Here is a 12,562-nt window from a genome sequence, read left to right as displayed (position 1 = left end):
TCTGAACAATTCACTGCTATATTGCAGCAACCAGAGTGAAAGACAAGAAGAGCTAATCTTAATCAGTGTAGCTGAGTATAGAAGGAAAGGTGATACTTTGGATTAACAGCTATTAAAGTTGTGATGTAAAAATTGATGTTTATATATAGACAGTGAATAGTGTAAAAGTGATATGAAGTAACAGATTTGTGTGTGTGCTAGTCCTGGAACTTGAACTCAGGGCCTTTACCATATGAGCCATAGCTCTGCTTCTGATTTTTTTTTTTCAGTTAATGGGGCTTGAATTCAGGGCCAGAGTGCTGTCACTGACCTCTTTTGCTCAAGGCTAGCACTCTACCACTTTGAGGCACAGCTCCACTTCTGTTTTTTGAGTGCTTAATTGGAGATAAGAGTCTCATGGACTTTTGCTGCCCAAGTTGGCTTCTAACTCCATCCAAAGATCTTAGCCTCCTGAGTAGTTAGGATTACTGGTGTTAGCCACTGGTGTCCAGCCCAGTTCAACTTTTGTGTGTTTCCTTTGAATTTACAATTATTTTTCTTAGAACTTTTCCCCCAAGGTATTGCTTTTTCTATTGGGCTGATTTCTTCCTTTCCCAGAAACGTTTTTTTTTGTTTTGTTTTGTTTTTTGGGTCCGGTCATGGGGCCTGAACTCTGGGCCTGGGCGCTGTCCCTCAGCTCTTCAGCTCAAGGCTAGCACTCTACCACTTGAGCCACAGTGCCACTTCCAGCTTTTTTCTTTTTGCTTATGTGGTGCTGAGGAATTGAACTCAGGGCCTCATGCATGCAAGGCACGCGCTCTACCAGTGAGCCACCTTCCCAGCCCCCCCAGAAATGTTTTTGATGGTTATTCTCTTTACTAAGCTGTGACCCATTTCTCACTTTTGGGAGGCTCAGTTGCCTGTGGACTTTTGTCCTCGCAAAAGTTTCTTTCAGATTTAGGTACTGTATCTTTCATAGTTTGGTATCTTTATACTCTGGAGATGTTTAGTTCAATTCCATTGAGCATCACATACATTGGTGGAAGATGTTCATCTTTGGGGTGCGAAGAACGTGCTCACAACCAAAAAGGGTAGGCAAAAAAGGTGGACATGTGAGTTGGAGGCCGGTGGCTCACGCCTATAATCCTATCTACTCAGGAAGCTGAGATCTGGGGATCGCGGTTCAAAGCCAGCCCGGGCAGGAAAGTTCATGAGACTCTTACCTCCAAGGAACCACCAGAAAACTGGAAGCAGTGCTGTGGCTCAAAGTTGGTAAAGCACTAGGCTTGAGCTAAAGAGCTCAGGGACGAAGCTAGGTTCTGAATTCATGCCCTGCACCCCCCACCCCAAAAAAGTATGTGTGTGGGGGGGGGCGAACACGTGAAATGTCAAGTGGCTTCACAGCTCCACAAAATGAGTAACCAAGAAAGACTCAGACAAGCTATTTATTGGAGGTTTCCAGGGACGAGTGTGACGCCTGGAAGGGCAAGAGAAGTGGGAGAAGGCAAGATACTTCATTTGCCTTATTAATAACCCTCCAGGAGCCAATCCTAAACTATTTCTCCACTGGGCAGAGACAGGAGTCGATCTATTTCGGGTCACAGAGTAACCCACCCGCCTAGAGTCTGCGTTCCGGGATACCTGCCACTCACAAGCCCGCTTTTCCTTCGGAATCTTATTTGCTTAGCAGGCCCGCCTAGCCCCGCCCACTCCTGCCCCGCCGCCGCCCTCTCAGGCCCCGCCTTGCCTCCCCTCCTTCCCGCCTCCGCCCTGGCTCGGCCCCGCCCTGGGCCTGGGCTCATAGCCCGCAGACTCTCCCTTCGGCGCAGGCACCTGCCTAGTCACCCTGCACGGCGGGGTCCTGAGGCGCCTCGGGAAGGCGCAGCGATTGGCTGCAGCTGGTGTCTGAAGCTCGGCCCCAGCGCGCTTGACAACCGCAGTGTGCCAAGGGGCTGAACCGAGCAGTCGCCGGCCGGGGCGGGGCGGGCCGAGAAGGACGGGCTGACGAACGGATGGACTGACGCGCGGGCGACTGGAAAAAAGGACCGACTCCAACCTGAGACTGCCGCCCTCGCGCTCTCACCTCAGCCGGCTGCTTCCAGAGCCCGGCGTCTGGCCCGCTGGGCCGCGTTCACCTCCGCCGCCACTTGTCCGGGTTCGCCTCGGAGCCTTCAGGTGAGAGCGGCTCTGGGCAGCGGGGGCGGGCCGCGGCACACCGCGGGTTGCCATGGTCACCCGTCGCCACCTGTCATGTCCTGACGGGGCTGGGACCCGGCGGCCCCGAGGGCGGCGTTCGCAGCCGGGGAGGCGGGTAGGGCTTTGGGTGGTGCTTGGGAGCCGGTGGGTGGGTGGGCGATGCCGGAGCCGCGTTCGAGCTCACCTGGCCCCCGGAAGAGCCGGAGGGGCCGGAGGGGGCGGACTGCGCTCTGTCTGGCTTCCTGGTCTTCCTGCTGCACGGTGCACGGATCGGGCTGCGCTCGCGTCTCATTCTGGGCACGCCTTGGCTGGAAAGGAGGGAGCTGCCAGGCCGGGGCTGGGTGGGGGGGGCAGCGGGGGGCGGCAGCCCCTGGGGGCCGGGTTTGTCCTTCCTGACGTCAGTGGTCAAGGGAGCTGGCCTTTGAAGGGGGGCTGTGGCAGGAGGGGTGGGGGAGAGAGGCAGAGATTGGGTTTGGAATGCGAGGGGCGCCTGCGTCGTGGACGCCGAGGTTGTAGAGCTCCTAGGGTTAAGTCACTTCTCTACATTGGGGAGAAAAAAATAAGATGGGGGTGAGGCCTTTGGCAAAGGAGCGGGAGTTGGGGGGGGTCAGGAGAGTCAGGGGCCACCTTTGATCAGATAATGTTTTTATTCTCCACCCAGACGTGCAGTTTTTAACTGCGCATGGTATCTGAAGGGAGCTTTTTTTTTTTTTTTTTTTGGCAACTTGGTTCTCTGCGTAATGAAAGGAGAAGTCTTTGTTCCACCCAGATTCATAGGTTGTGATCTTAACACTTAATCATTGTCTTCCCTTCGTGGTAGAGTTCATAGAATACTTCAGAAAGTTAATAACACGGGAATTAACATGTAGGCTTTTTAAAGGCTGTGATTTTTTTTAATGGTAAATCTAATTTTTCCCCCCCAATGTCGGCATGGGTTGCATTGACATTTTACTAGAAAGGAGAAAAGCCTAAGAGCCCATTTTCCTTTATATGGTACATCCTCAGAGTCCTTATGTAGAAAGAAAATGTAATGAATCATTTTACCTTACATTTTTGGGGAAAGTAAAGATTGCTTCCAACAGGAAAGAAAATATACAGGGATTAAAGAGACAAGCAGGGACCACTTACTGTAATACAAAAAATAAAATCCTAAACCCTTGAATTTGAGTGCTATTATATGTGGTGTGTGTGTGTGTGTGTGTGTGTGTGTGTGTGTGTGTGTGTGTGTGTGTGTGTGTGTGTGTGTGTGTGTGTGTGTGTGTGTGTGTGTGTGTGTGTGTGTTGAGGGGATTTTACCTGTGTCTCCCATCCTTCAACTTCCTAGTTCTTTTTTCCCTTCTTATAAAAACCAGCACTATGAGTGTACCATAAGAGAACAGGAGTTAAAATTATATTTTCAGTTATATAATTGTGTTCATTGTCTTTTTTGTTGGTGAAATCACTTATGGAATGAACACCATATGATATGCCTAGTATAAACTGCGGTTTGAAAAATGCTTCCAAATCAGTATTAAAATGGGCAATTTTCTTTAGCAAATCACTAAACTAGAAATCAGATTACCTGGTTTAAACTTCTCCTTTGCTATAGATTACAATCTTGGAAGAGCTACTTACCTTGCCATTGACTGTGGTTTCTCATTCTGTGCAATGGGGATAATGCTTGCTATTGTTTTTTTTTTAAATCTGGGAATGGATTCTAGAGTTAAATAAAATAATGCATTTGAAAGCACTTTGGAAAAAAATATTAAGGCATGTGTTGATTACTTTTTAATAGAGGGGAGCATTGGCAAGGATAACTACATTTTCTGGGTGATCTATTTAACATTTCTAGATCCAGTACTTTATTTCTTACAGTGACTTTAAAGGGCTCATGGGAACTTCTGCGGTGCATCCTCACTTTTTGGCAGTATTCTTTATTACTATGGTGAGGTGGACAAAAGGTGTTTCCTTTCTATATGTGGGTCAGTATTGCTTTCTTGTAAATAAGGCTGTAGCCAATAACTGACTTGAGCTATATTTGGTGCTAAATAATCCTCAGTATGGGTCATTGCTTCCTGTCTAGGAAAGAAATAGCCTTATCCTCTCTGACCTGTGCTTTTCAAGTTGACATATTGGTACCATTAGAAATATGCTGCAGTTATACTAAGATTAAACCTGTGGTCATATAACATGGCACACATTTCTGGAGTTACCAATTTTATTTGGGTAGAAAAATAGTATTTTCATATTAGAACACAAAAAAATGATATAGGAAAGCCTTGGTGCTGGTGGCTCATGTCTGTAATCCTAGCTACTTCAGAGACTGAGATTTGAGGATTGTAGTTTGAAGCTAGACTAGGCAGAAAAGTCCTTTCTCATCTCCAGTTAACCACCAAAAAGCAGAAGTAGAGCTGTAGCTCAAGTGATAGAATGTCAGCCTGGAGTTACAATGCTGAAGGACAGTGCCCAGTCCCTAGCACCCGAGCCGTTTGCATGCACACGTGTGCATACACACAGAAACACACATACACAAATATAAAAGGCAATATTCACATTAATTTCAGAGGCAAAATTAAGAAATTTCAAAAGAAATTTCATGTAAAGAGTTTTCTGGGGTTATGGTTTGTTTCTTGTGCCTGTAAGTAGAAAAGTTCAAGAACCCTTGCCTTCAGTTTATTCAGTTAGTGAACAGCGGATGATTACATAGCACAGGAAAGAGGATGGATTCCAGTTGTTGAAACTTTGACATTAAGCTGGGTGCCGGTGGCTCATGCCTATAATCCTAGCTACTCAGGAGGCTGAGATCTGGGATCATGGTTCAAAGCCAGCCTGGGCAGGGAAGTCTGTGAGACTCTTATCTACAATAAACCACTAGAAAACTGTAAGTGGCTCTGTAGCTCAAACGGTAGAGTGCTTGCCTTGAGCTGAAGAGTGCAGGGACAGCGCCAAAGCCCAGAGTTCAAGCCCCATGACCGACCAAAAAAAAAAAAAAAACATACACAACAAAAACTTTGACATTAGGCTCAACATTAATTGAGGCAGGATGTTGTGTTGGAAATGTCATTGTATTTTATTTAGTCTGATAGACTTGAACATCCCATTGGCTTTACATTTATTTTTCTATAGAAAAATACCTAACATCTCTTGAGTACTATTGTAATCCTCTGTAGATAGATGGTCCTAGGGTCATAAGAATTTTGTAATGTACAGAGATATTTAGAATGGAGCATGACATATTATAGATTGTACAGTTAATGTTAGTACCTTTTTTCCTTAAGGATGATCCTTTATCCTTTAAAGGAAAACCTTGTTATGCCTTGAATGTCTATGACATTTTATTTGTAATAATCTTTTGGTATGCCTTTACACACACACACACACACACACACACACAGACACACACACACACACACACACACACACACTTGTTTGTTTTTGTGTTGGTTGTGGGGCTTGAACTCAGGGTCTGTGCACTGTCCCTAAGCTTTTTATTTTGCTTAAGGCTAGTGCTCTACCATTTGAGCCACAGCTCCACTCTAGCTGTTTTGGTAGTTAATTGGAGATAAAAGTGACTTGGACTTTCTTGTTTTGTCCTCTATTCTCAGATCTCAGTTTCTTGAGTAGTTAGGACTACAGGTGCAAGCCACTGGTGCCCAGCTTATTTAATATTTTATGTGAACTATTTTCATAAGTCTTTTTTTTTTTTGGGTCCGGTCGTGGGGCCTGAACTCCTGGCCTGGGTGCTGTCCCTCAGCTCTTTAGCTCAAGGCTAGTACTCTACCACTTGAGCCACAGCGCCACTTCTGTTTTTTTTTTTTCTGATGTGGTGCTGAGGAATCGGACCCAGGGTCTCGAGCATGCTCAATTGGTAGAGCATGCTCTACCACTGAGCCACCTTCCCAGCCCATCATTCATAAGTCTTAATATAGTTCTTCATATTCCATCTCCACTACCAGCCCACACTTCAATTTTGAAATCACCATATTGAATAGCTACATACTTTCAATGGATTTTTCTTCTGTTTTGGGTTTATTTCTGTTCAAGGGTAAAGATCTTGTGAAATACTACATACTTCTTTAAAACCCTTTTTGTGAACTTATGTTCACCTACTAATGGGTTAATTTTTTCAGCACTGGTCTGGTATAATAGTCTGATATTAGCACCTAGTAAATACTCAGTTTAAAATTTTTTTATTTTGTTTTTTATTTATTTATTTATCCAATCCTGGGGCTTGAACTCAGAGCCTGGGCAGTGTCCCTGAGCTTCTTTTGCTCAAGGCTACCACTTGAGCCACAGTACCACGTCCAGTTTTTCCTGTTTTTGTGGTGCTGAAAAATCGAACCCAGGGCTTCATACATGGCGGGCAAGCACTCCAGCCCATTTTTTTTTTTATGTATTTATTTATTTTTACCAGTACTGGGGTTTGAACTCAGGGCCTCATGGTTGTTTGGTTTGCCTGCTCATGGGTTAGCACTCTATCACTTGAGCCATTCTTCCAGCCAGGCCTTCTGCTGGTTATTTTGGAAATGGAGTCTAGTAAACTTTTCTGCTTGGTTTAGCTTTGAGCCTTCATCTTCCAGATCATGGCCTCTTGAGCAGGTAGGATTATAGGTGTAAGTCACCAATGCCAGGCTTTCAAATATTTTTTTAAAAAGTGGGTATTGACATCAAACAAGTAGGAGTCTCTTCATATACCTTCTTTTCTGTTTTTTCTTTTTTCAGTAAAGTTTTTTGGTTTTGAAGGTGGATCTGGGATTCAAGTGGTAGAGGACTATCCTTGAGTGGAAAAGCTACGTGATAGCACGCAGGCTCTGAGTTCAAGCCCCAGTACCAGCACAAAAATAAAATAAATAAAATTTGGATATTCTCTATCTGTTGTATTTAAAAATAATTGGTCTAATTGGTCTTCCCAGTATTTCTTTGACATAGGGGCTTGAACTCAGGTCCTTGCTCCGTTTGCTTTCTCATGGCTAGCACTTTACTACTGAGGCTATGTCTCCTGTGTGTCCTTTGGACACATTGTCTTAACCAAGGCCTGGTTCTGATGGGAGGAAATTTGTTTATTGAGCACCAGTTACATTCTTGCCAGTAAATTTGGAGCTTTATTTGTCAACATTCTATTTTTCCCACATCTTTAAAATTGACATCAATTAGTAACATAAGTAGTTTTATTTTAACATGTACATATATACACACAGTGCTTTGGTCAGACTCACCTTTCTATTCTTCTCATTTCCCCTCTCTCCTCTAAAATCAATTTCAACAAGCTTCATCGTTCCATTTTCACATCTGTACGTTAGGTATTTTGACCATATTCACCTTCCTTTACCTCTTTGTTTGCGCTTAACATCCTATTTATAGAAAGACAGTTGTATATGATAAAGTATACAACTTTGATACTACATATATATGACCCATTTAATTGAAATCATGTTTTTTTGTGTGGTTAAGAAATGTTTTATGATTTTTGTTGAATCATTGCAAAAGAATATGGAGCCTTATCTAAAATTTTTGAGAAAATTCTATAGCATCAAAATGAACTTAGAGCCTTAATGTTTATTTTCTGTTTAATTCTTTGAGATAGGGTCTTACTCTGTAGCTTAGCTGACCTGGAACTCTGTAGAGTCCAAACTGGTCTCCAAATCTCTATCCTCCCAACTGCTGGCAATATAAGTGTGGACCACCAAGTCCTATTGGCTTAACATTTTCTTTAAATTTTTTATTGTGATTGAGATTACATAAATTTCACAAATTTCATAGTATTGTGAAATAACGATACTTAGTTAAAGTCACAAACACCTTCTAACCTTCATGAGGCAAATTGTCGTTATCATGGTCTATAAAGTTTGTGAATTCTATAAACTTTGACAATATAACTATTTCTTCTACATCAGGTGATAGGTACATATCTTTCCTTTTGCTTATTGTAAACTGTTTCCTCTATCTCTCTCATTCCCTTCCTCCCATTGCTGCCTTTGAGTTGCTTAGTTGGTTTTCATCAATTTCCAGTGCAGCTGATGGGTCCCTCTGTTATATGTTTTCCCCTGTTTCCCTCTGATTCTGTGTCCTTCTCCTAGTTTCCCTCAGATGTGTGCATGTATACCATATATGTAGTCAGCAGCATGGGGTCATTTAGTAATGATATGACTAGGTGAGTGGAGGTCCTTTGTTTCTCGAGTCCTGTTTACTTTGTTGTATTTCCTTCCATTTTGTATTTAGCATCCACATATTAGGGAGACCCTGTGCCATTTGTCTCTTTGCTCTAGGCTTATCTCACTCAAAATGATTTTTTTCTGGTTTCATCCATTTCCCTGCAAATGCCATTATTTTGTCCTTTGAAATGGCTGCATAACATTCCATCATATATAGGTACCACAATTTTTGGATCCATTCATCTGTAGTGGGACATCTGGGTTGTTTCCATATCTTGGCTATTGTGAACAGTGTTGCAATGAACATGGAGGTGCATGTGTCATTGTATCCTGATTCCTGTTGCTCAGGGTAGATGCCTAGGAGTGGTATGGCTGGATCATAGGGGAGGTCTGAGGTACCTCCGGACTGCTTTCCAAAGTGGTTGTATTAGTGTACATTCTCGCCAGCAGTGTAATAGGGTTCCTCTTTTTCTGTATCTCCTCCAGCATTTGTCATTGGCTGAATTTAGGATGTGGGCCATTTTGACTGTGGTAAGGTGGTATGTCAGGGTTGTTTTTATTTGCATTTCCTTTACTGGCTTAACCTTTTTAAAACAATTTTTTGAAAACTTGGAAATAGAATTAGGTTGCTTTTCTTTTCCATGTTGAAGAAAAGTTTGGAAATTAAGTTCTGGGCAGTAAAAAACAACAACAGTATTTTACAAATAAATGATATAAAACAGCTTTAGGTTTGTTCATTATGAATGCCCTCATTATGCGAAGTGCTAGTTTTAGTGTATATAGTTGTGGACCAGACCAGATTATTCCATACCAGGGAGTGTTGTCTTCTATTTTGGTTGTGTTAAGAAAGAGATTCACAAGCTGGACCCTGTTGACTCATGTCTGTAATCTTAGCTACTCAGGAAGCTGAGATCTAAGGATCTGGTTCAGGGCCAACCCAGGCAAGGAAAGCCTGTGACACTTACCTCCAATTAACTACTCAAAACAAGCAGGAAGTGGAGCTGTGGCTTAAGTGGTTGAGCACTAGCCTTGAGCAAAAAGACAGGGACAGCTCCCGGGTACTGAGTTCATTAAGCATGCATGCACACACACACACACACACACACACACACACACACACACACACACACACACACACACACACACACACACACACATACACACACACACACACACACACACACACACACACACACACACACACACACACACACACACACACACACACACACACACACACACACACACACGATTTACAAATATTCTAAGAATGGCCAGGATGTTAAGGGATTTGGAAGCTATGTTTTGTGAAGAGTATTTTTGTAAGGTCCCCTTAAATAGAATTCATAATATCAAGAATGTTCTTATATTGAAAACATAACAGTTAATCTTGATTTTGAGATTCTGCGCTAGTTGGAACCTTGACATAAAACAAAGCCTTTAATCCAAGTGCTGGTAGCTCATACTTGCTATTCTGGATGCTGAAATCTGAGGATCAAGTTTCAAAGCCAGTTTGGGCAGGAAAGTCTGTGAGACTGTTTTATCTCCAATTGACCATCAGAAAGCCAGCAGAGGAGCTATGGCTCAAGTGATAGAGTTCTTGCCTTGAATGGAAAAGCTAAGGAACATTAAAAAAGCCCCAGTACCAGGGGGAGACACACACACACACACACACACACACACACACACACACACACACATACACACACCAGGGACACACACACACACACACCAGGGACACACACACACACACACACCAGGGACACACACACACACACACTTTGAGCTGGGCACCAGTGGCTCATGCCTGTAGTCCTAGCTACTCAGGAGGCTGAGATCTGAGGATCATGTTCAAAGCCAGCCTGGGCAGGAAAGTCCAAAAGGCAGGAAAGTCCAAAGTCCGTGAGACTCTTATCTCCAATAAACCACTAGAAAACTGAAAGTGGCACTGTGGCTCAAGAGGTAGGGCACTAGTCTTGAGCTGAAGAGCTGAGGGACAGTGCCCAGGCCCAGAGTTCAAGTCCCACGACCACCCCCCCCCCAAAAAAAATAGAACTTTGAGAGCTAGGCTTTTTTTTTTTTATTGTGAAAATATGGTACAGAGGGGTTACAATTACATGGGCAAGATAATGAGTACATTTCTTGTCAAGCATTGTTGCTTCCTCCTTTGTTTCTCCTTCCCATCTCCACCCTGGCGCCCCCCCCCACCCCCGCCCCACCCCCGAGCTAGACTTTTTGTGGAGCCTGAACTCTGGACCTGGGCGCTGTCCCTCAGCTCTTCAGCTCAAGGCTAGCGCTCTACCCCTTGAGCCACAGCACCACTTCCGGCTTTTTTCTTTTTGCTTATGTGGTGCTGAGGAATCGAACCCAGGGCCTCAGGCATGCAAGGCAAGCGCTCTACCACTGAGCCACCTTCCCAGCCCGAGCTAGACATTTTTGATAGGTTTTTCACTTTAAAAATAATTTTAAAAGTATTTATATAAACAAACAACAAATGTATAAATAAATACAAATGATAAAGAATTTAATAGTCTACTTTCCAGCCAGGCACGGTAACATCTATAATTCCAGTGCTCTGGAACCTGAAGCAGGAAAGTAGAAAGTTCCAGACCAGCTTGGTTTACAGTGAAATTCGGTCTCAAAAACAGAAAGTCTAAGCTGAGTGCCAGTGGCTCACTCCTGTAATCCTCGCTACTCAGGTGGCTGAGATCAGTGGATCGTGGTTCAAAGCCAGCCCAGGCAGAAAAGTCTGTGAGACTTTTATCTCCAATAAACCATCAGAAAACTGGAAGTAGTGCTGTAGCTCAAGAGGTAGAGTGCTAGTCTTGAGCTGAAGAGCTGAGAGACAGTGCTCAGGCCCAGAGTTCAAGCCCCACAACTGACAAAAAAAAAAAAAAAAAAAAACCAAAAAACCAAAAACCCACAAAACAGCAAGTCTCCCCTTGCTCACTTATCCTTCCTGGATCCATGTCCTTCATTATAATTCCATTCCTCTGTTCAGAGATAACCACACTGAACTTCTGGATTTTTCTTTGTGTATTTTATTTATTTATTTTTTTTGTACTAGTCCTCGGGCTTGAATTCAGGGCCTGGCTCTTGTCTTTGAGGGTTTTTTTGTTTTGTTTTCTCTCTGCCCTCAAGGCTAGCTCTCTACTACTTGAGCCATACCTCCACTTTGGGTTTTTTGGTAGCCAGTGGGACATAAGAGTCTCATAGATGTCTGTCCCCAGGCTGGCTTTGAACTGGGCTCTTCAGATCTCAGCCTCCCAAGTAGCTAGGATTACAGGTGTGATATACTGCATCTGGCATTAAACAAATATTTATTAATAGCTACATTATTCTATGATGGCTTTCTCTTAGGTTGTATAGCTCTGTATCACTGCATTCGTATATATAGTATGGATTATCCATTTAATTGTCTGCTGATGATTTTGAGTTTTACCTACTAAAAGCAAATCATTTGTTTCATTTTATTTTTGGTTTTTATTTTTTTTGTTTTCTGAGACAATATCTCACTGTGAAGCATGAGAGGCGTGGAACTTGTTATATAATCTAGGCTGGCCTCAGTCTCCTTCAGCTTTCTGAGAGCTAGGGTTACAGGTGTGTACCACCATGCCCAGCACAAATCGTTAAGGAACATTTCTGCCTACATACTTGGTGTGCATTTGCACATATTTTTTCTGGATTTAGTTCTAGAAGTAGAATTGGACTTGGCAAGTCAAAAGATATAGTGGTTGGCCGGGCACCAGTGGCTCATGCCTGTAATCCTAGCTACTCAGGAGGCTGATATCTGGGCACCACGGTTCAAAACCAGCCCATGCAGGAAAGCCCGTGAGACTCATCTCCAATAAACCACTAGAAAGCTGGAAGTGGCACTGTGGTTCAAGTGGTAGAGCTCTCACCTAGAACTGAAGAGTGCAAGCCCCGAGTTCAAGCCCCATGACTGACAAAAAAAAAAGAAAAGAAAAGAAAAAATAATATTGTGCTCTACCACTTTGAGCCACAACACTACTTCTGATTTTCTGGTGGTTCATTGGAGATAAGATCCTCTGAGGATCAAGGTTCAAAGCCAGCCTGGGCAGGAAATTCCAGTGAGACTCTTATCTCTAATGAACCACCAGAAAACTGGAAGTGGCACTAGCCTTGAGCAAAAGAGCTCAATGATAGTGCTTAGACCCTGAGTTCTGTGACACACAATTTAAAAAAAAAAATTCTTAATGAAACATCTATAGTTTCATTTTTTTCTTTTTAATGCT

General features: G+C 43.4%; 1 protein-coding gene across 2 annotated transcripts in view; it reads left to right on the top strand.

Moving 5' to 3' along the window:
* The first annotated feature begins 1,917 nt into the window (after window positions 1-1,917).
* The window catches only part of Wdr47 (WD repeat domain 47), an 87,050-nt gene continuing 76,405 nt past the window's right edge, over window positions 1,918-12,562 (top strand). For both annotated transcript variants that reach the window (XM_070006183.1, XM_070006182.1), the window contains exon 1: window positions 1,918-2,154. The gene's annotated coding sequence lies outside the window, so the exon portion shown is untranslated. The remainder of the gene's footprint in view (window positions 2,155-12,562) is intronic.

The sequence above is a fragment of the Dipodomys merriami genome, unplaced genomic scaffold (genome assembly GCF_024711535.1).
Source record: "Dipodomys merriami isolate MVZ:Mamm:240054 unplaced genomic scaffold, mDipMer1.0.p SCAF_7, whole genome shotgun sequence".
In the NCBI taxonomy this organism is placed as follows: Eukaryota; Metazoa; Chordata; class Mammalia; order Rodentia; family Heteromyidae; genus Dipodomys; species Dipodomys merriami.
The sequence above is the reverse complement of the archived record's forward strand: the minus strand, read 5'-3'. Positions and strand labels throughout refer to the sequence as shown.